The sequence below is a fragment of the Cavia porcellus genome, unplaced genomic scaffold, assembly GCF_034190915.1.
Source record: "Cavia porcellus strain 051 isolate PalLab524CR breed Dunkin Hartley unplaced genomic scaffold, mCavPor4.1 scaffold_12, whole genome shotgun sequence".
NCBI classification, from domain to species: Eukaryota; Metazoa; Chordata; class Mammalia; order Rodentia; family Caviidae; genus Cavia; species Cavia porcellus.
In genome coordinates this window covers 64,363,643-64,386,532 of record NW_026947495.1, presented here as the reverse complement: position 1 = coordinate 64,386,532, position 22,890 = coordinate 64,363,643, and positions in this window count along the sequence as shown.

The following is a 22,890-nucleotide window of genomic DNA, read 5'->3' as shown; positions in this document are numbered from 1 at the left end:
CTTGGATGAAATGAAATAAACCCCAAATAGCTTCCTCCTGTTGCTGTGCTTCTGATATTGATAAAAATACAATGCCTGGCTCAGATGTGTGAAGTCTGTGGTCTTACCACATGAAGGAATGAAGTTGCAAACTAAAATTAGGAAGTTAAAAGAATTTCATTGGCAGTACAGAGAAGACTGCTTCTAGGTTTCCAAGCAGGCTTTGGAGGCTTTTTGTCAGGGGTACTTAAACAGCAAAATCACAAAATGGGCACAAGGTGGGTGTAACTACAATAAACCACTAGGAGTCGAGTATGGTCACTTAGCTAATACAGATCCGGCGGGGAACTGAGTCTCCTAGCAAGGGTATTTACAATTTAGTCTCAAATTGCTTCTAATTTCCGGGCCTGGTTAGTGAGTCTCCATCCTGAGGCCAGGCTCTTCAGATTTACCTCTAAGCACAATTCTCTTTTTTTTTTTGTCTTTTTGAGACAGGGTCTCATTGTGCAGTTCAGGCTGGCCTCGAGCTCACTTTGTAGCCCAGGCTGGTCTTGAACTCGCAATGATCCTCCTGCCTCAGCCTCCTGAATGCTGGGATTACAGGCGTGAGCCACCACGCCCAGTTTAAGCACAATTCTCATGCCTTTTTGGGCTGACTTCCTGGAGGGCTCAATCCCTAACTGCATATTAACATCTTATCTAAACTAGGTGTGGTGGTATACACCTGTGAGCCTAGCATTTGGGAAATTGAGGCAGAGGAATTGCCTGGAGTTCAAGGCCAGCCTGGACTACATGGTGAGTTTAAAACCAGCCTTAATTACAAAATGAAAACATCTCAAAAAAAAAAAAAAAACAAAACAAAAAAAAAAAACAAAATCAAGCGTGGTGATGAACCCCTATAGTCCCAGCACTCCAGAGACTGAGACAGGAGGACTGTCACAAGTGTGAGGCCAGCCTGGGCTACATAAAGAGTTCAACACTCCAGCCTGAATCACAGAGTGAGCCCTGTTTCAAAAAAAAAAAAAAAAAAAAATTTCCTACTCCCAATTGTTGACCCTGAGACACACAGGCTTGAACCTTGAGCTTGACTACTCTCCATTTTTTTTTTTTTTAATCGTTTTGAGATAGGGTCTCCTATGTAGTTCAGGTTGGCCTTGGGCTCACTTTGTAGCCCAAGCTGGTCTTGAACTTGCAGTGATCCCAAGTGCTGGTGTTGCAGGCAGCTGAGTTAGAAATAGTATAGGCTGGGCTGGGGATTTAGCTCAGCGGCATAAGCGCCTGCCTTGCAAGCAGGCACTCGTGAGTTCGATCCCCAGTTCCGGTAAAAAGGAAAAAGACAAAAAAAAGAAAAAAGAAAGAAAGAAAGAAAAAGAAATTGTATAGGCTAGGGCCTCAAAGGAACCAGTGCAGAAGCCCAGATACTTTGCAACTATGGGGGAGACAGATACCTCCTGCTGTGGGCCAGGCCTCAAGACAAAAGACCAAGCAAATGCACCCACATCTTAAAGACTGATACTCTAAATAGTTCCTGTCACCTTGAGGAATCCTGGAGTTACCCTCCAAACCCCCTAGGGAAGAGTCACTGCCCTCAAAGAATGCCCGCTTTCTATGTGACTGGCTTCCCCATTTGTCCCTAATGTAGTCAATTTTACCTGAACTATTAATCTTATTGGTTAACCATAGTTCTGTCCCTCCTTATGCCCATCTGCCTTGTGAGTTCCCCGTTTCCCCACCTTGAACCCATCTCACCCCATGATTTTAATCTATAAAAGTCCCTGGAAAAGTCCCTGGAACAGACCTTGGCAACCGGTTCAGGACCCCTTCTCTTTCAGACAGGAGCTTTCTTTCTCTCAACAAATATATTCTCATTCTTTGATTTTAGAGAACATGAACTCATACCGGTTATAGGAGTTCAGGAATTTCATTCCCCTGTATCACTGGGATTATAGGGGTGCGCCACCACGCCTGGCTGCCCTAACTCTGAAGTGAGAGAGTGCATGAGAGTTGGGAAGGGGGTTAAGTGCTGGGATGGTGCCTTTATGAAACCTGTTTATTTCAGGCCATGTCAACTTTTTTCATATCATGATGTACAGAAAATGATAACTTTATGTAGAACACTAGAGTTAGAAATTTTGAGCCATTTGGATGATAGTTAAAAATATCCATAACATTTTCTTCAAGGTATATAATTTTTATTTAAAAATAAAATACAGAATATTCGGGATAATACTAAACATGGAATTCACATAAAACTTGCAAATACAAATTTCCATGTTTTTAAATTATTGGTTTTAACCTATTCCTGTGAATGCATTTCCATACCAGATTTTATGACTGAAATGGCTTTTCACAGTTTGTGATCCAGACTTTTTAATGCTGAACTCCTCATATTCTGAGGCGTTCATTATCAGTGAGGGCCTCTGATCACATAACTGGGTGAGAAAATATTTAAAACCATTTTATATATCCATTCAAAATTTATAATTAGAATTAACATTTAAAGACTCTAACAACTCTTCCTTTTCTTTTATTGACAAATGTAATTTCATGTAAAAATGTAAATGAATTTTGAACCTAATAGTACTTTTTTTTTTTTTTTTGGTGATGCTAGGGATCAAACCTAGGGCCTTATGCATGGAATGCAAGAACTCTTCTAAATAGCCACATCTCCAGCTCCCCTGGTAATACAGTTTTATTTCATTTTATTTTATTATTATTACTATTTTTGTCTTTTTGAGGCAGGGTCTCTGTATGCAATTCAGGTTGGCCTTGAGCTCACTTTGTAGCCCAGGCTGGTCTCGAACTCACAATGATCTTCCTGCCTCAGCCTCCTGAATGCTGGGATTACAGGCATGAGCCACCATGCCCAGCAGTAGTACAGTTTTATAACAAGATTTCTACTTTGGGCCAAGTGTGCTGCTGCACGCTTACAATCCTGGCTAATTGTTAGTGTGTTAGGCAGAGGCAGTAGGATTGCAAGTGCAAGGCCAGTCTGAACAATTTAGCAAGACTCTGTCTCAAAATAATATTTAATAGGCTCGGGATGTAGCTCAGTTCTCTGTGGACTCAATTCCCAGTACCTCAAAAAAAAAAAAAAAAATTTCCACATTGAAATTCCAGCTTTTGGAGCACGCTTACATTGCCACAGCTAGTAGCTTGGATGCAATTTTAAAAAGCCACTGGTTTCACTGGGAGGGGGCAAACACCTGTGATCCCAGCACCGTGAGACAGGAGGATTGCTGTGAGTTCAAACCCAACCTGAGCTACACAGCAGGTCCTTGCCTCGAAGATAAAAAAATAAAAAGAAGGGAAAAGGGTGCTTAGCTGCAAAAGGATTAAAAACAGCTACTGTATGTTAAAAGACATATGGAAAAGGTGATACTTGGGGCGGAGCTCCTGGCTCCTTGACAGATACTGCAGGGCTGGGGCTATGTGTTTTACCTTGGGCACCCAGATGATAAATTCATGCTGGGCAGTGACAATGTTGCATATGATTACCCATTTGGCACACACTGCCCGCAGGCTAACTCAAATACCGGTTGTTGGCCACAGTGCTCACTGCTTACTTGGTGCACAACCTGGACCGCTGTGCCTGGGATGCCCCAGGGAATCCTAAATAAGATGATTCATGACCAGAAGAGCTGGCCACCTCTGACCTCTCTTAACTAGTTGCTCCACTGCAGAAAGGGTTCGTTTCTCACTGCCACATGGGACATTAACATGCCGAGGTCTGCCAGGTAAAAAATGCTGTCTGCATTTTGTGATTCATTTTCTATTGAGGAAGCCATTATTCAGGGTAGAGGTGGAGTTGATTAATAGCCAAGATTAATGGCTAACTTATGTCAGAGTAGGACCTGAAAGAATGAAAATATTTTGGACTGGAAGAAGGTAATTATTAGAAGGGAAGAATTGTAATAAACTACAAGCTTTGTTGTCTGCCTTTGTATTCAGAATACGCCAATAGTTTTATTTTTTATCTTTTTGTTAGGTGTGGTGGCTCACGCCTGTAATTCCAGTATTTGGGAAGCAGAGGCAGGAGGATCCTTGCCAATTCAAGACTAGGCTGGGCTACAAAGTCCCCTCAAGGCCAGCCTAGACTGCATAGGAAGACACTGTCTCAAAAAGACAAAAAAAGGAAACTGAGGCAAGAGGATTGCCACAAATTCAACGCCAGTCTGTCTGGACTACACAGTAAATTCAAGGAAGGCCTCAACTATGTAGTGAAACCCTGTCTCAGAAACAAAACAAAACAAAAATTTTGGTTCTTGAAAAGAAGGTATGGGGGGCTGGGGGTGGAGGCTTTGTTTTGTTTTGCTTTGCTTTGCCTTTACTTATGTCTCCTGGAGGTGGTTTCCAGTTCTTTTCTCAAAGAATTTGACAAAATGAGCAAAAAGCAGTGGAAAGGTCTTTTTAAAAAGTAAAAGTGAGGCGTGAAAGAGAAGCTAGGGAGCTTGGGCCTAGTAAAAGAGGAAAAAGCAAGATTAAAAAAAAATACCCTGGAGCAAAACAGGACAGGCTCCCATGAGGAAAGAAGTTCAGGAAGTAAAAAATAACAAATACTATTGCACAGTACAAGCACTGTCATGGCCTGATCAATGCTTTGAATATATACGAAACATTTCACTTTACAAAAGCAAAACCCAAAGCCAAGGGTGGAGGCCATGCTTAGAATCCCAGTACTTGGGAATCTGAGGCACAAGAGTGGCTGTACATTAATCCTTTTATCCCAGAGATTTAAAATTTTTTCTTTTTCTTCTTTACAGTAATGGGGACAGCCTATACACTAAACTACCTCCACAGATCTTTTTTTCCTTCTTCTTTTTAGGTTTTTTAAAACCGGATCTCATCATGTAGTTCAGTTTGAACTCCCTGTGTAGGCCATAGTAAACCTGAGATGATTCTCTTGCCTCAGCCTCCTTAGTGCTGGGATCAAAGGTGTGTAACATCATACTCCCTTTTTTGTTAAGTAGGGTCTTCCCAAATTGCTATATTGTGTAGGCTAGACTTCAACTTTCAGTCCCCCTGCCTCAGCCTCCCACGGTACTAAGACTACAGGCCTAGGCCACCATACCTGACTCCTAGGGATTAATAATAAATTAATATAACTCAGTGTCTTCCCAGTTGTGATTTTTTTTTTTTTTTTTTTGCCTTTTTGTCTTTTGAAGACAGGGTCTTGTTATGTGGTTCAGGTGGTCTTGAGCTCACATTGTAGCCTAGGCTGGTCTCAAACTTGCAAAGATCTGCCTGCTTCAGCCTCCTGGGTGCTGGGATTACAGGAGTGCACTACCACTCCTGGCTTAGTTGTGAGTTTTCCTCCATTTTCTTTATTGTGGACATGGATTCGCCCCTTGGAGATCCTTTTCTCTTTCATTTCTACCACCTCTTAACTTTCTCCCATTCTGTTTCCCTAAGGTTTGGTGACACAGAAGTGCAAAACCTCTCAAGGGATTTTGAAATGGCACCCATTACTCTGGGGAATGGCTGCAGTCCCAGGGAAAGTGCTGTGCTGGGGCCGGAGAGGTGATGCGTGAAAGGGGGCTCCCTGCTCTCTGCACATGCATAGGCTGAGAGGGAGACTTAAGAGAACTGGGGAGAGGCAAGTTCAGAACACTGCAGACTCACTGTCAGGCAGAATTCCCACTTTGGAAATCTGATGCAGCTGACATGTTTGTATCAGTCCTTCGGAGATGACACCTCTGAATTTTCCTAGTCACATCTTTTGAGTTTCTGTGAGTTTTGTCTGCTTGGCATACAAATGATGCTCAGATTGTCTTACAAAACCGCCACCCCTATTTGCTTTTGCATGGGTGGTGCTGTCCTGTAGTTTAATGTAAATGCTATGAAGAGTGCAGTGCAGAAGAATCTTAAGAAGGATCTCTGTCTGGGCCTGACAAGCTCAAGGCCATGAGTTCGATCCCCAGTACCAGAAAAAAAAAAAAAAAAAAAAAAAAAAAAGGATCACTGTCAGTTTAGTGATCACAGCCACCATCAGGAAAAGGGAGAATGATTGAAATAAAACTAAAATCTGAATTAGTTCAGTCTTAAGGAATTTTTGTTTGTTAGTTTTGAAACAGTTGTGCTGTATCATCTAGGCTGGCTTCGAACTCACTGTGTAATCCAGGCTGACCTTCAATTTATTTACGGCAGTCCTCCTGCCTCAGTTTCCCTTGTGCTGAGATTACAAGCATGTGCCACCATGCCTGGCTACTTCTGTTTTCCTAAGCAGGGAGGTTTAGGGTTTCTTTTTTTAAATTCATCTTCCCTGAAGATCAAATATGAAGGAACCCTGCTAACCCTAGGTACTAGATAAACAAATATGCATCTTAGAGGACATTGTTATCAAGAATCTAGGGTTAGGAGGTTTACATATGATTCAGGTTTTCCCTTGCCACTTGGTTATATGGAGTCCTGTTTTTTTATTTTGTTGTTGTTGTTGTTTTACTTTAAAAATTTCACTGGTACATTTTAGTTACCCATAATGATCACATTCACCATAGAGCACGGTCCCTGATACAGATATATCTTGCTTGTTTTTCCTATTCCCCTCCCCTCCAGCTCCTCTTCCCCTCCTTAATAATATAATTAACATAATTTTATTAAAGCTTTATTTCCACTTTTCCTATTCTCTCTCTCTTTTTTTTTTTTTTTTAGACTCCTTTTTACCTCAAAGCCGTGCTCAAGTTAAATTTAGAAAATACAATCAAAAAAAGTAACGATATCCAGAGGTCCCGGTAGGAGCAGCCACGTTGCTGCATCCGGGGACCAGCACGCAGACTAGACCGGCAAAGGGCGTGGGAGGCTGCACGCATGCGCTGTGTCAGAGTCGGCGCCCCAAGTGGGGGAGGGGCCCCAAAGGACCGGAAGGAGGAGGGAAGCAGAGGGGTGGGGCCCTGCGGAGAGGCTGCCCCTTGCTTGTGGGGAAGGCGTCTGCCTGAGCGGCCCTGGGCTTCTCCACCAGGCTGTAGACGGAGACCAGGGCACTAGGGGCAGTCAGGGATTGAAAGCTCCGTCTGGGAAGCTGGGGGGCGCGGGGAGGAGGGTTCTTTCTTGTATCATTAATGGAAATTTTCCCTGCGTTTTAAAAATTAACTTAGAATGTGATCCAAGATAGTTAACATTAAATATGTCATTTGAACCATTTTTAACCATATAATTCACCAAAACATTTCCGACAACATAAATAGAACTTAGGAACTCTCTAAACACTAGCTCCTTATCTCTCCTCTTCGAAGCCCCAAAGGCCTGTAATCGAATTTCTTTCTGATTTTATCCATCACTTTATTTATTTTTTTGTGGTACTGTAGATGGAAGCTAAGGATGCTCTGTCACTAAACTACATCCCTGCCTCTTTATTTTTTAAGATGGAGTCTCAGGAAATTGTTTAGGCTGGCCTTAAACTTAATCCTCCTGCCTCAGCCTCTCGAGTAGCTAGGATATAGGTATGTACCATTGGATCTGGCTTGTCTGTCATTTACATTTATTTATTTATTATATTTTATTTTTTTAAAATTTATTTATTTATTTATTTTTTGAGACAAGGGTCTGGTTATATAGTCCAGGGTGCCCTCAAATTAATGGCAAGCCTCTTGCCTCAGCTTCCTGAGTGCTGGGATTACAGGTGTGTGCAGGCTTGTCATTTTTTTTTTTACCGGTACCAGGGATCGAACTCATGACTGCCTGCTTGCAAGGCAGACGCTTATGCCACTGAGCTAAATCCCCAGCCCCTTGTTTGTCATTTTTAAAAGATAAATTTGGTGGCTGAGTGGATAGGAAATGACGAGGCAGTGATAGGGAACCTTCTAGAGCTTTCAGTGAAAGCAGTCCTCTATAGCAGGCATGCCACAGGTCTGCCACCACTGATTTAAGGGATTGAAAAGGAATAAAATTTAGCTTTTTTCCTTCAGGTCGTTGTAAAGAGGCAACATTTTGAAAACCCATCTGTGACTTTCCCTTCTGATTTTCCCAGAATACACTCTCTGCTCTAGTTGGCAGAGGCATTGATCTAGTTGGCAGAAGCAAGAAGTTAGGATTTGAGCTGGAATGGATACAGAAAGAAAAGGCTGCCTGACATTTAGCTTCCCAGAGCAAAGCAGCATTATGCATGTCTGTAGCCTCGCAAGCTGAGGTTTTATCTGGAGAGGATTTTTGCAGTTTCTTTATTTCCCTTTTCCTGCATCATGGTCTAAGTTAGGAGAGGTCAGCTGCTAAGGTCCAGAGGTACAGAAAGGATGTGTTAGCAAAGCCCCAAGTCCTGCTGTTCAATAGGGCAAAGAGTGAGTTGGCCTGGAGGTAACAAAGATAAGGCAGACAATAGGTGCTTACATAAGGTAGAAGTTTCTCAGATTTTTGAAGTCTTTTTAGTACCAGAGATTGTTAATCCTTGTCCTGGTGTGGCATTCCATGGCTCTGGCTATGGGCTATCTTGCTGTCTGTTGCACTGCATACCAGAGATTAAATCTACATTCCAGTCAGCAGGAAGGAGGAAGGGGGAGAGAGGGATCCATCGCCTCTGAAAACATTTCTGTGAATTGTACCTGCAGTGGATTGCAGAGAATAACCCTATCGCAAGGCTCCTCAGCCATCACTGGGTTCATGGCAGAAGCACCTAACACAAAAGACATATTCACAAGAGAAGGACGTGAAGTTTACTTAATAAAAGTTTTACATGCCATATAATACTTCATAAGGAAATAAAGACTCAAAGAAATAGGCAAGCTCATGATATTTTTTGTTTTTCTTTTTTCTGGTACTAAAGATTAAACTAAAGGCCTTTCCATGGAGCTACGTACCCAGCCCTTTTTCTATTTATTTATTTATTTATTTATTTATTTATTTATTTATTTATTTGAGATGAGGTCTCTCTATGCAGTCTAGGCTGAACTTGAGTTCACTTTGTAGCCCAGGCTGGTCTCCAAACTTGCAAGGATCCTACTGCCTCAGCTCTGAGTGCTGTGATTACAGGCATGCACTACCATACCCAGCCTATTTTTAAATTTTGAGACAGTGTCTCAGTCAATAAATTGCCCAGGCTGGGCTTCAATTTGTGATGATTTTCCCTCGACCTCCCAGGGTGCTGGCACTATAGGCATGTGCCATCACAGTGCCTAAACGCTCATATTTTTATGCTTAGGTATGACATGAGTGGATTGTTATGGGCATGTATCAGTGGACAAAGGGGGTAGTATCTAGCAGTAATAAACTGGGAGTAATTTAGCAAAGCCTGTTCATACTATTGAACTGATATTCTAAATAGTTCCCTGTCACCCTGAGAAAGTCTGGAGTCATCATTCCAACCCCCTAGGGAAGAGTCACTGCCCTCAAAGAATGCCCGCTTTCTATGTGACTGGCTTCCCCATTTGTCCCTAATGTAGTCAATTTTACCTGAACTGTTAATCTTATTGGTTAACCATAGTTCTGTCCCTCCTTATGCCCATCTGCCTTGTGAGTTCACTCCTTTCCCCCACCTTGAACCCATCTCACCCCATGATTTTAATCTATAAAAGTCCCTGGAAAAGATAGTCCTTGGCAACCTGCTCAGGACCCCTTCTGTCTTTCTTCAGACAGAAGCTTGCTTTCTCTCAATAAATATACTATACTCTTAACCTCTGTTGTTCCTAAAATTCATTCCTTGATTTTAGAGAACACAAACTCGTACCAGACATAGGAAGTTGGGAGTTTCATTCCACTATATCAATACTCTTCCCTGTGTCTCTGTCTTCAGAGATGAGGATGTTCCTTTTTTTTTGGGTACAGGACAAGTATCTTTTTTTTGAGTCATGGTCTCACTAAGAGAGTTCAGGCTGGCTGTGAACTTATAGGGACTGAACCCAGGACCTCACGCATGCTTAGCAAGCGTTCTACCTCTGAGCTGCATTTCCAACCATATTTAAAATTTGATATGGCTGCTGCATTGTCCAATTTGCCCTTGAACTTGCAGTTCTCTTGCCTGAGCCTCCCAAGTAGCTGGGACTATAAGCATGTGCCACTATGTTCAACCTAATCATTTCCTTTATTATATGAGATTTCTGCTAGTGATTCTGTTTTGACTTTTAAAACAAATTTATGTGTAATATTCTTATAAATATTAAGTTAGATAATGACACATAGTAAAAACTCAAACAAGTTAGTTATTACTATAACTCAGAATAAAATAGAGAAAATGGCTGAAAAATGAAACCAAATGTTTATTTCAGCTCACAAAATAGGCTTTTATTATTTTTTGCAGATATGGATATAGCATGATGATATCCTATAATCCTTTCAAAAGTTAATAGATGAGTAACTATGCTTATCAGTTTATGCAGTAGAATAACTTTTCATCTATCGGGACAAAAATTGGGTGAAAGCTGAGTTTATGAATTTTTTTTATTTTTTTATGAACTATTTTTACAGTTGAGCAATATTAAATCCAAACAGTGTTATTTTGTTGTTTATATATTGTCATGGTTGATACATTGTGTTAACTCAAGAAGTCTAGAAGCTTAACTAAGAACTCAGCAGTTCTGGGTCCTAGGGTGTAGCTGACATGTCCTTACCTCTAGAGGATGTTGTTCATTGTATCAACTTGAGAAGTTTAGAAGTTTAACAAGTGACTCAGCGGAGGGCCAGGTTCTTCCCACTGTAAACCTTCAGAGCCTGTGCAAGAGGAGAGAACGGGAGATGATGTGGGTGCCACACCCACCTGAGGACAGGAAGCCAGCTACAATATCAAGGAGGAAAAGAGGCTTGCTCCTCCCTCTTTTGCTCTTACTGCTTTTGCTTTCTTCTACTGTCTTGAACTGTTGCCCGTCCGCCATGCCACCCTGCATTGCAGCCAGATAATTATAGACTGGAATCTCCACAAACTGTGAGCTAAATAAACCTTTCTTCCATAATTTTGAGTGTCTGGAATTTTGTCTCAGGAATGAGAGAAATATAGATATTTATATGTGTTGTTTACAACAGGGCTATGCTTTAGTCCCTTGAAACAGTTATAACAATTGCAAAACTGCATATGGAAGACAAGTACAATTCAAATTTTTATTTTTTGTTTAGTTTTTTATTTGTTTGTTTTTTGAGACAAGGTCTTGCTTTGTAGTTCAGGCTGGTCTTGAACCCACTATGTAGCCCAGGCTGGCTTCAAAACTCCTGCCTCAACTAAATGCTGAAATTATACCACAATGCATAGCACCGGCACTACCACATCTAACCTTCAGATTGTTTTTAACTAGGTTTTTAACTAGCTACCTGGAAGGCTGAAGTGAAAAGATAGTTTGAGCTCATGATTGGAGGGGTTGGGGATTTAGCTCAGCGACATAAGCACCTGCCTTGTAAGCAGGCAGTCCTGAGTTCGATCCCTGGTACCGGTAAAAATGAAAAAGACCAAATAAATAAGGGACTTAGCTCAGTGTCATAAACACCTGCCTGGCAAACGTGAAGTCGGGAGTTCAATCCCCAGTACCAAAGAAACCCCAAAAAACAAAACCCAAATGATATAAACCATATGAAAGAAGTGACTGCTGGGCATCGTGACACATGCCTATAATCCCAGCACTCAGGAGGCTGAGGCAGTAGGATCATTGCAAGTTCAAGACCAGCCTGGGCTACAAAGTTAGCTCAAGGTCAGCCTGAACTGCATCATGAGACCCTGTCTCAAAATGACACATGTGTGCACGCACACACACACACACACACACACACACACATACACGAAGCAATAAGTATTCTAATATGCAGTTATTTAGACTAAAACAGTTTTAATGAGTTCTAGAAATAAAATGTATATAATTCATTAATTGTTTTAAATTTGAATTTGTCTTAAACCTTAATTATTACTGTTAAACGTAAGACAATTTTAAAAGCTGAAAGTATGGTTATTAAATAATAAAGGAAAAAGTGCTTTTTGCAAGGAGACGGAAAAAGGTGAAATATATCTAAGAAGTGATCAAAGAACTTTGGGGGAAAAATCACTTAATAAAGTCTACTAGCATTTTCAGAACATTGAAAGCACTTGATCTGTGTGTCTGAGGGAAAACTGTCACAAATTTTGATCCTCAATTTTAAATAGTTTTGAGTTCCTCTCTCCCCCCTCAACTCAATAAGGACCTTGATTTCTCATTCCTTTTTTGTCTTTTTAAGACAGGGTTTTGCTATGCAGTTCAGGATGGCTTGAACTCAGTGTGTAGCCCAGGCTAGCCTTGGACTTGCAGTGAGTGAGAGTTCTGGACTTACAGGCATGTGCCAGCATGCCCAGCCTGGTTTCTTATTCTTAAAATTGTATATTCCTAACAAGCTGTGATTTTATATACCTATAATCCTGGCTACTTGGCAGACTGAGGCAGGGGGATATAAATTCAAGGCCAACCTGCACGATTTAGTAAGACCCTATTACAAAATAAAAGATAAGAGTTAGGGATGTACCTCAGTGGTAGAGTACCACCTAGGTTCAGTTCTTGGTACCATGTTTTTAAAAGTTACATGTTCTTTCATCTAGAACTAGTGAGTAACAAACTGACCACATACTGCTAGAACTGCTGAGATTAACACTATACGAGATAGTTCAGATGAGTTAAATTTCTAAGATGAGTTAAGTTTCTACAAAACTGTCTCTCCTTCAGTGGGTACTGCAATTTGCCAAAGGGTAAGCCAGGGCGACCTGACCTAGCTATTGGGGAATGAAACCATCTTCCAGCTGGCGGGGCTCCCTGTGGACTCTCTGGAAACAGCTGGCCTGGATGAAGGGCGGTCTTGGATGTCTTGGCATCGGTCCCAGTAAACTAGCGGTGCAGCAGAGCCTGGTGAACCCACCCCGTACCCGTACCCCATAACCCATACCATGCTGTCCTCCAAGTGCTGTTTCCTCCTCGTCTGCTCTTGTCGTGCTTCTGGTGCTCTCTGGGCGCTTTCTGAGGACAGCCCGGGTGTATCAGCCACATTTGTGTTGTAAATAAGGAAAGAAATCTATTCGAATTTGCTCTCAGAGCATGGGGATAAGTGATAATACAGATCTCACAGAATGGAATAGACTCAGGCTTCGTGGGAAATAAGACCATAAGCCGTGACACTCGTAGGGACCAAAGGATCTACAATCTCTCTTTTTAAGTCCCACTTGAGACAAGTGGTGTCTCTTCCTTCTCTTAGCACATCTAACTTCATTTTTCTTTTATTTGCCTGACAAATTAACACTATTTCAGTGGTACACAGAGTTAAATGCCTTTGAGCATAAATACCTTCGGGCTGACAGAAAGATAGAAATTTATAGAGAGAAATAGAGATAGAAATAGAATTTGATTTGACACAGGAAAGCAACAGATACATGTATTAGTTTTACTTCAGATGTCCATCTTTGGCCTGTGTGGTGTTGCTCATCTGTAATCCAGTACAGGAGGAGGCTGAGGCAAGAGGATCACAAATTCAAGTCCAGGCTGGGCAATTTAGTGACTTAGGGAGACTTGTCTTAAAATAAAAATATAAAAATAGTTGGGAGTATAGCTCAGTGTGAAGATCTTGAGCTCAGTCTCCAGTACCACACACATGCACACACACACGCCTATCTTTAATCCAGTCAACTTTGGGTGTAGGCGGTCACACATACTGCCATAAATCTTGTTCATCAACAATGACAGAAATGGAAAGTAAAAGCAAAAACAAAAGGAAGAGCCGTATCACTTAAAAATAGTAATGGCTGCATCTCCATACCCTTTGATAAATTTCTTGTAGCATTTTACCTAGATTATATGGTATTCAATTGGCAAGAGCTTAAAATAAACAGTTGATAAGAACAGTGTTGTAGAGGATAAAGACAGAAAATAGATTATTACTTTCTTGTACTACATACTTATTTCTATGTATTCCTTTTTTTTCTTTTTTTAAAGTTTTATTTAATCCAATATAAATACCGAATTTCTAATTGTCAAAGATGCGCTAGAGAGGCATTTGATAACATGACCCTTTTGAAAATATTTAGAATTTTAAATAAGTTCAAACCATCACTAAGGGTGATCAGACTATTTTACAGCTAAAAAGCTTTTACAGGTAACTTTACAGAAGGGAAGTAAGTGAGGGAAGCCCCCAGTTCACTGCAGATGGAGCTGCATGCTACTTCCTGTCCCGGGACTAAATTCACATAATTCTTTTTTTAAAATTTTATTTTAGAGAGAAAAAAACCAAGCAAAATAAAACAGAATAAAGCCAATCAAAACAAGACAGTGTAAGAGACACAGGATTTCAAAACAAGGTAATAGGAAATTAGCAGTCATTACCATAATGCCTCTTGTTGTCTTCAAAATAGCTGTCCATACCTTAAAGCATAGTAAAATCAAACAAAACAGAAACATAATAAAACCAGTAAAAACAAAACAATGAATGCACTACAGGATTTCAAAACAGGATAATAGTAAATCCAAAATGGTTACCATAATATATCTTGTTATCTTTGAAACAGCTGCTCATGCCATTGGAATACAACAAAATCAAACAAGATAAAACAGAATAAAACCCAACCAAGCAAAACAACGAGAATAATACAGAATTTTGAAACAAGATAATAAAGAATTAGCAATGGCTACCACCTTCAGAAGGAGATCTCCCATAGATGCTACCTTGAGTATTATTATCTTCTGCACAGATCATCAGACTACCAGGTTTAGGCCTGCAAAGTCAATGAAACACTAAACGCTATAAGGATTAAATTGTATTTTACCTTATGAGCTATCATCACAGGCTGTGTTTCTGTGGTTCAGCCGATTGCTTACGGGGTGTGAGCAGGGGAACATTAGCTCTTCTTGTCTCCCTGCCACGCGCCAGAAGGGGCTGGTGTCTGGCATTCCCCTAGTTAGCCCAGGCATGGCGCCAGATCATAGGAGGTCTTAGCTTCTTGTTGATTTCTAGTTCTCTTCCCTCTCGATTCGCAAATGGCACTGACTCATAGGAGAGGTCTGGCATTTGGCTGTCCCCCAGTCAGCCTGAGCATGATCAAATTCACATAATTCTTAAAAATACTATTTAGCAAATAGCTCAGAAGGGGCAAATAAAATCCAGTGAGTTTTTTTTTTTTTAAAAAAAACTTCTATCTGTTGATATTTGATAATTTGTAATGAATTCGTACTAGATTGACATGTTGTGAGTGTGTTGCTACTCTTTGTAGAAGAACCCAGTTCTTTGGGGTTAATTGCCTTAGAAATAATGAAGTTCCATGTAAATTCAAGCCCATCAGAGAATTACCCAATTGTATTACCAGCAAAGGTTCCACTTTGGTGTTTTAATTAGTGCATTGTTGCTATGATTATGCTTTTCCCCTCTAACTCTACATTATTTATGAAATTTTATTAGAATTTAGAAAATTAGATCTAGGAGAAATTTTTTTTGCCTTTTTGAGACAGTTTGTGAATGGAAGCAAACATTTGCCAAATGCTTGTGTTTGCAAATCAAATTGTATCACTAGCAAAATGTCATATATAGACATCTAGTGTAACACAGATGATGGGATTTTTCTTTTACACAAAGTCTTAGTTTTTTTATGTTTTGTACTTTACACTGTTTGACAAAAGGTTTTTTTTCCCTATAATACCCATCTGTATTAAATATTCACAGTGTTCTCTTGAATAAAGCATCATCTTGCTCTTAGGTACCTTCTCAGCTATTCTGAAATTGTCAGCTAAGAGTTCTGGCAAACGCTTCAGCTTTGCTCATACTTTAGTGACCACACACCTTTGGGAACCGAAAGGAGCTCTCAGCACAGCTAAGGGGAGGTCAGAAGCCCAGCTATTTTTAGACTCCCAACAACACCATTCCCTGGCCAGGACATTTTTTCTTATGGTGGCTTGAGCTAAGACACAGGGTGTCATTGAAGTATTCCTTAATCTGTGCAGCAAAGATTGTTTCTAAAAATGGGCTAAAAGTAGAATTTCTCAATGTGTAACATTTTAAAAATGAGTAACCAATTAAAAAATTCTTGCTTTTCCTTTGAGAACGCTTTTTGCTAGAGTTCACTTTCAGGAGAAAGGAACACCTACAACTTCCTTCCTTGGTCAATTCCAGGGTTACAATCACTCTTGTTTCTTGGGCCATGACTTTGAATTTCTAGGCAGCAAAGAGAACAAGATAGGAAGAGTGGCTTCCCAATTCCACCTATGTAGAAAAGGAGGAGGCAGAGTAGAAATTCACATAGATAGGTTGTCAAAAGTGTTTACATAGATTGTTTCAATTCATCATTTTGTCGATGTGGGTAGGTTTCTTACTAAAGACACCCTGACACCCTGAGTCAGAGAAGCTAAGTAATTTGCCTATGATTGTACCGCTAATGAGAAACTGGAAGAGAAAGTTAGATCTGCCCAGAAAAGGTGTGAGGTAACATCTCACCCTGCAGGCAGCTCAGGGCCCTTTCTCCTCAGCCCTGCTATGCAGGCCTGTCTCAGTGGCAGCAGTGTGGGGATCTCTGGGCTCTGTGCAGGATGAAGGCAAAGGCTATCCATGGAAGCCTCAGTTTCTCAAAGGTTGTAATCTGCCCAGCATGGTGGTGCACACCTGTAATCCCAGCATTTGAGAGGCAGAGGCAGGAGGATCACTGCAAGTTTGAAGCCAATCTGAACTGCATAGCCAGACCTTTTCTCAAAAAGGCACACACACACACACACACACACACACACACACACACACACACCACAACCTGCCCTGTGCACTTGAGTAAGATGCCATAAACAACTTAACATACAACATTGAATTCCTTCTTTTATGAGTAGTTTCATCGCAGTATTCTCCACCTGGGGTTGTGGTATCTGCAGATGCAGGGCAGCATGGGCGCCTGTGCTTTCTCTTTGGACCACCTCGAACAACCCCTAAAGCCTTATCACTGTGCTTCAAATCATTCCCCATATGGTTCTTCAATTATAGGCAGTTTGTTTCTTAAGGCTCAGAACTGGCTTTCAGCAAAGACTTTTTTCTTTTCAAAATAGTGTGAAATTTGGAAGGCTTGCTCATCTAATTAGATGTGTAAATTTTGGAGTGTGAAATAAACCACTAGCTACTTTTTTGCAAGAGACAATAAATCTCTCAGATTGATGCCAAACGACATCCATTGGAAAGTAAATAACATATGATATCACTCAGTGCCAGAAGAACAAATTATTTCCAAGGGTTATCCCTGAAAAATTGGGTTGGGAGATTGGCTAAATTTTACCTCCTCCCTATCTTCTCCTCCACAGCAGAAGCAAAGCAGATATTTTGTAATAAGTAGTTTAAAGTGAAGCTATAATTATCACTTAGTAATCTCGCACCATATAATTCCTAATCGCTTTACCCCCCTATACTGTAGCTTTTTTCTGCTCAAAATAAGCTCTGCAGTATAAGCTATTGAATGTCAATAATCAATTCTTTGGCTAGATTACATAATAGGCTAAAAAATAAAACAGAAATGGTATACAACAAATGAAAGCCTTTGATCTGCCATAGCAAACATGCAATTCAATCTCTGGTAGTGCAAAAACAAAAGAAATGTATGCAGTCATTCACCCAGAAGCACAGTGTGTCATCCACAGGCAAGAAGCAGTGCTTATACCACCCCTGGAAACTTGGGGAAAGGAGAAAGGTGAGTCTCTTGCCCTCAGCTACCTTTATTTAGCAAGGGATGTTATTTTTTTTTTCTTTTGTTTTTTGGTACCGAGGATTGAACTCACAACCTCACACTCGGCAGGCAGGCGCTTATGCCGCTGAGCTAAATCCCCAGCCCCTTAGGGATATGATTTTGCAATTTTTTAAAAACAACTTTCCTGCTGCCCCTAAAGACTTTGTGGAACCCCTGAATTCTGTGGCCAAAAACCCTGGAACACACAAGAGCCTGCAGTACCTCTTCCCTATACCTGTGTCCATACAGTGTGCCAGTCCTGAGTATGTGGTCCCTCGGTGAAGGACCTGGGCTGTCCACCTGAGTACTCCAGAGGTCCCTCCAGTGTGGATCAGAGCTGGAGGTGGACTGAGAAAGTAGTGGCAGCTTGGTAGGTGGTGACCTCTATGCACTTTCATGCTTCATGCCCTGCAAATGTTACTTATTTCCCTGGAGGAAGCTAGAGTGGGTTTATTGCACCCCCACCTCCAACCCAAGGAGCTGGGCCCACAGTCAAGAGCCTTCTTTTCACGTTCCTATAAAAAGCAATTTCTTCCTTGTGGAAGAAAGTCCTCTGATAAATGAATACAATTGTCATAGAATAAATTTTTACACAGGCCATAGGTTATTTACATACTATGGTTTTGGACCAGGCATGGTGGTACCTACCTGTAGTCCCAGCACTTGGGGGGCTGAGACAGGAGGATTGCTGTGAGTTTGAGGCCAGCCTAGGATACATAAGCAAGTTCAAGGCCAGACTGAACAGCACACATAGCTTAGACCTTGTTTTTAAAACAATAAAAAAATAAAAATAAAAGCAATAAAAAGTAAAAATAAAGAAGTTTCTCTTGTATGTCTTACTTTGGAATATAGAGAACCTAGTTTCACTGCTTGTCCCTATATGGATAGCTGACGTGATCTCTTTATTTTGACATACTATAGTGTTATTTAAGTGAGCAAAACTCCTCATTATACGCGTAGAGACTGAAAGTTGTATGTGTGCACACACTCATCTGTCATTTGATTAGCTAGCATATCATGCTGCCTTTGAGAATTCTGCGAAAGCATTCAGAAAAAGGTGGCAATAGCCTTCCTGGCCTCTGAACCTTATGCTAGGCATCTGTACATCAGAGACATCTTATGATAAGCACTTCCTCACATTGCCTTTGCTGCAGGACTGGCTCTGTCCTGCCCAGAGGCCCAGCTGACTGCCTGCTGCCGTACTGCTGCCCAGGGCTGGCCAGTTCCTGTCCAGGATGCTGGCTCTTCTTGGTGACTCCTGTGCCTGCCTGTCACTCATTTGGAGTTCTCGCCTCTTCCCACCACCTTTGGACTTAGATAAAACACCTGGTGTGGTTCCACGAATGATTGCTAAAGCCTCTGGATGACACAATGGGAAGGGCTGAGTGTGTCTTGACTGTGGGCCCAGCTCCTTGGGTTGGAGGTGGGGGTGCAATAAACCCACTCTAGTTGCCTCCAGGGAAATAAGTGACATTTGCAGGGCATGAAGCATGAAAGGGCATAGAGGTCACCACCTACCAGGCTGCCACTACCTTCTCAGTCCATCTACTATTACTCTCAGGATGAACACTGATGATAGCAATAGGATTCTGAAGGACTGTGGCGGTCCAGTCCCTTCCTTCCCCTGCTCACTGACTGCTCCAGGCGGCTTTGGCCTGCAGCTCACCTGTGTTCTTCTTGTCCTTTCTTTCCTGCCACTCTCCTCTCCTCTTCTCACTGTTCTGGTTTTATTAGATAAAGCAAGAGTGTTCAATCTCCTTTTCTTTTTTTGTCTGAGACAGGGTCTTATGCAATTTGGGCTGGCCTTGAGCTCACTTTGTAGGCCAGGGTGGTCTGGAACTCCCAACAGTCCTGCCTCGGCCTCCCAAGTGCTAGGATTATAGGCATGCATTACCACACCCGGCTCTCAATCTCTTTTAGACCCTGTGTTCTAGTAAATGAGGCCCACTATATGAAGCAGACAAGATAAACCCTGAGGATTCATATGGTACAAACTCAGGCGGCCTTGGGGATAACTTTTAAAGATCTATTTTTACACTGCGATCTTCAAATGGAATGCATAATTAATAATTCGCTCAATATGATTTTGGAGGCACTGTAGTGTTTGGATATAATTTCATGTCTTTCCTGGGACTTCTGAGTCTCTTCCCTCTGCATAATTAATCAAGAATGTACTGAACATCTAGTCTAGGGACAATATTATGCAGAGTTTTGAAAACACTAAACGGCATGCAGACATTTCTTTCCTCTGTTCTCGTAATTGTCACAGGGAGACAACAGACAAGCGCTGACCTGTGTGGTCTGCATAGAGAGTGCTGTGCTCCAGAGAAGTGGGCGAGTACACGCAGGCCACCAGTGTCCAGGAAGCTTTCCTGGAGATGAACTGTTTGCGTGGTGCTCTGAAGACTAAAGAACTTCTGAATTGGTAGATAGGAGACAACACCGTGCTTCTGGTGAGAGCTTCACATCCAAGTGAAGGCAAGGAAAAGAGACTGTATCTGCATTTGCAGTGGACTTAGTCCTCCCGCCATCCTCCATCCCTAACTCCTGCTCCCTTACCCTGCTCCCAGCTGAGCATCAACCAGGGACTTGGCCAACGCTAGGCAGGTCCGTGTTACTTCTCCAGGCCTCCCGCATGCTCCTAACAGCAGCCCACCTTCCCTACCTCTCCTCTAGGGAAGCCAGGTCCATCTATGATATGTAAATATTCATAATTTGACAGTTATATTGAAGCCAAAATACAGCAACAGAATAAAACTGGATTAAATGTCTTTTTTCATTCTTTCTTTTCTTTTGGACACATTTTTTTTTTTTTTTTTGGTCTCGTTATATAGTTCAGATGACCTTAAACTTCCGCCTTCCGTGTGCTGGGATTAGACGTGCGCCAGCACACCTGGCTGTTAAATTACACTTCAAATCTGGATCTCTAAACAAATTCTTAAATGACCTTCTATATTTTCTTAGTAAAATTAAAAATGTGTTTATTTATTTATTCTTAAAACAAACAAATAAACAAACAAGCCTCCCTGAGTAGTTGAGGCTGACCTTGAACTTCCTATGTAACTAGGCTGACTTCAAACTCATGGTGATCCTCCAGCCTCCGCCCCTTGAGTGCTGGCATTACAGGTATGTGTCACCAGGCCTGATAAAAGTAAAGATTTCTGATAGAAAGATATCTTCTTGGGGCTGGAGATATAGCTTAGTGTCATAAATGCCTGCCTGGCAAGCACAAGGTCCTGAGTTCAATTCCCAGTACCAAAAAAGAAAACTATCTATTTGGTAATTTGAATATCTAAGAGTGAATAAATTGATAGCTATTAAGTTGAATTGTCCTATTGTAAGATAATTTTTCACAGGTGAAGAAATTGAAATAATAATTCACATTTTAGAGGAATATTGAGTTATGAATATCCTGGGATTAAGTGAATTAAACATACTGACAGATAATCTAGGTCCTTGTGTAATATTCATGTATGTAACCTGTATATTTTTGTTGATCTGGGAATAAGATTTAAAAATTTACTTTTATTTGAGGACAGTTTATTTGTTGAAAACTCACTGTTCAACACAGAAAAGGTCTGTTGGAATTTAAATAATTGAATTCAATACAATTATGAAACCTAAAAGCAACTTATGCAGGGAAAGAAAATAGAAAATTGAGAAAAATTCCTCAAGACTTTGAAAAACTCTTCGTGTAAAGGAGTCATTTATGTTCCCAGACTGTCTGTCTGTGACAAGGCTCTCCTTTTTCAGAGTGGAACTTAAAATTTCAAAAACTCAATGTATGGAGTGCCTCGCAGTGAACCTATAGGATGAAAAACTTACTTCAGGCTACTCTAGGGAAAAATCAGGAAGGGAATAGACTGCGGTAAGGGGACCGGTGGTAAGGCACTGAAGTTCATTACCTTCTGTGTATATCGTATGTTTTATAACATCAACCTTAAAAATAAAATCCAACATATTTTCCATAGATAACAAATGATAAGTCAGGTCTACATTTCAGTTTTCTTCAAGAAGTTTACAAATATACACAGATGATTTCATTTTGGCTACATCCTGTTACTTGGGGTGAGTGAGAGGCTAAATTTGGCAGGAGGAAGAGTGGCTGGAAAGAAGTTGGTGGATGCAGAGAAAATAAGAAATGGTTCTGAGGGATGGTTTACAGGGGCCAGGTACTGACTGATAGACAGAGGCAGGAGCCGAGGGTTCTGCCGCTGAGAGGAAGATGATGGACGGGGAAGAGGGGGCTGAGCACCAGAGGGTGGTGTGGCTAGGTGGAGCTTGAGACTCTTCAATCTGTGCTTAAAAGTTTCACCTTGAAATAAAACATCACAGCCTTTTAGATATGGACTACCCATTAGTGTTTTCAGAGGTGTCCTCCCTTTAAATGGGTTTCCTGTACAGACTCCTGTGGACCACCTCAGGAAGACTCAGGAGGCATCCTGTTGCTGTGAAAACACTGTTACTTAAAGGATTAAAGATCTAAATGGCCAGGCATGGTGGCTCACACCTGTGCTCCCAGCAACTTGGCAGGCCGAGGCAGGAAGATTGTGAGTTTGAGGTCAGCCTGTACTACATACTCAATTCAAGGCTGGGTTGGATTATGGAGTGAAGATCTGTCTTAAAAACTAACAAACAAGCTGGCAAATAGGAATGAGGTGCAGTAGTGTGCACCTGTAATCCTAGTTACTTCCTAGATGCTGAGGCAGGAGGATTGCTAGTTTGAGGCCAGACTGAGCATCTTAGTGAAACTCTGTCTCAAATAAAATAAAAACAGATAGGGGTACAGTTCAGTGGCAGAGCACTTGTCCCGCACACATGAGATACCCTGGGCTTGAATTCCAAGAAAAGAAGAAAGAGGAGAAAAGGAGAAGAAGGAGAGAAGGAAGGTAAAGAGGCAGAGTGTGAGAGAGAGACAGAGACAGACAGAGACAGACAGAGGGAGAGAGGGAGACGGAGAGGGAGAATGAGAGGAAGAGGGAGACAGAGAGAGAGACAGAGAGAGAGGGAGATTAAGTATTTCAGGCAAAGCCTAAAGAATTTACTACTAAGCTGAGCTAAAGGTACACTGTTGCATTTTCCCCTATGTAAGCATAATAAAAAGTCCTTCAAAAATAAAGAAGAAATTAAATGTTTGTTTTTATTTAATCACACAAATAAAAGTAAAAACTACCAAGCCTCAATCACACTGCTATTTAGTTAGTGAAAGGCTTTATAACCATTTAGTATAATTTCCCCCCATCCCAGTCAAAACCGATCTCCTATTTGTCGGTTGAGTAATGTGACCAAAGTCTAATTGCTAAACATGGGCA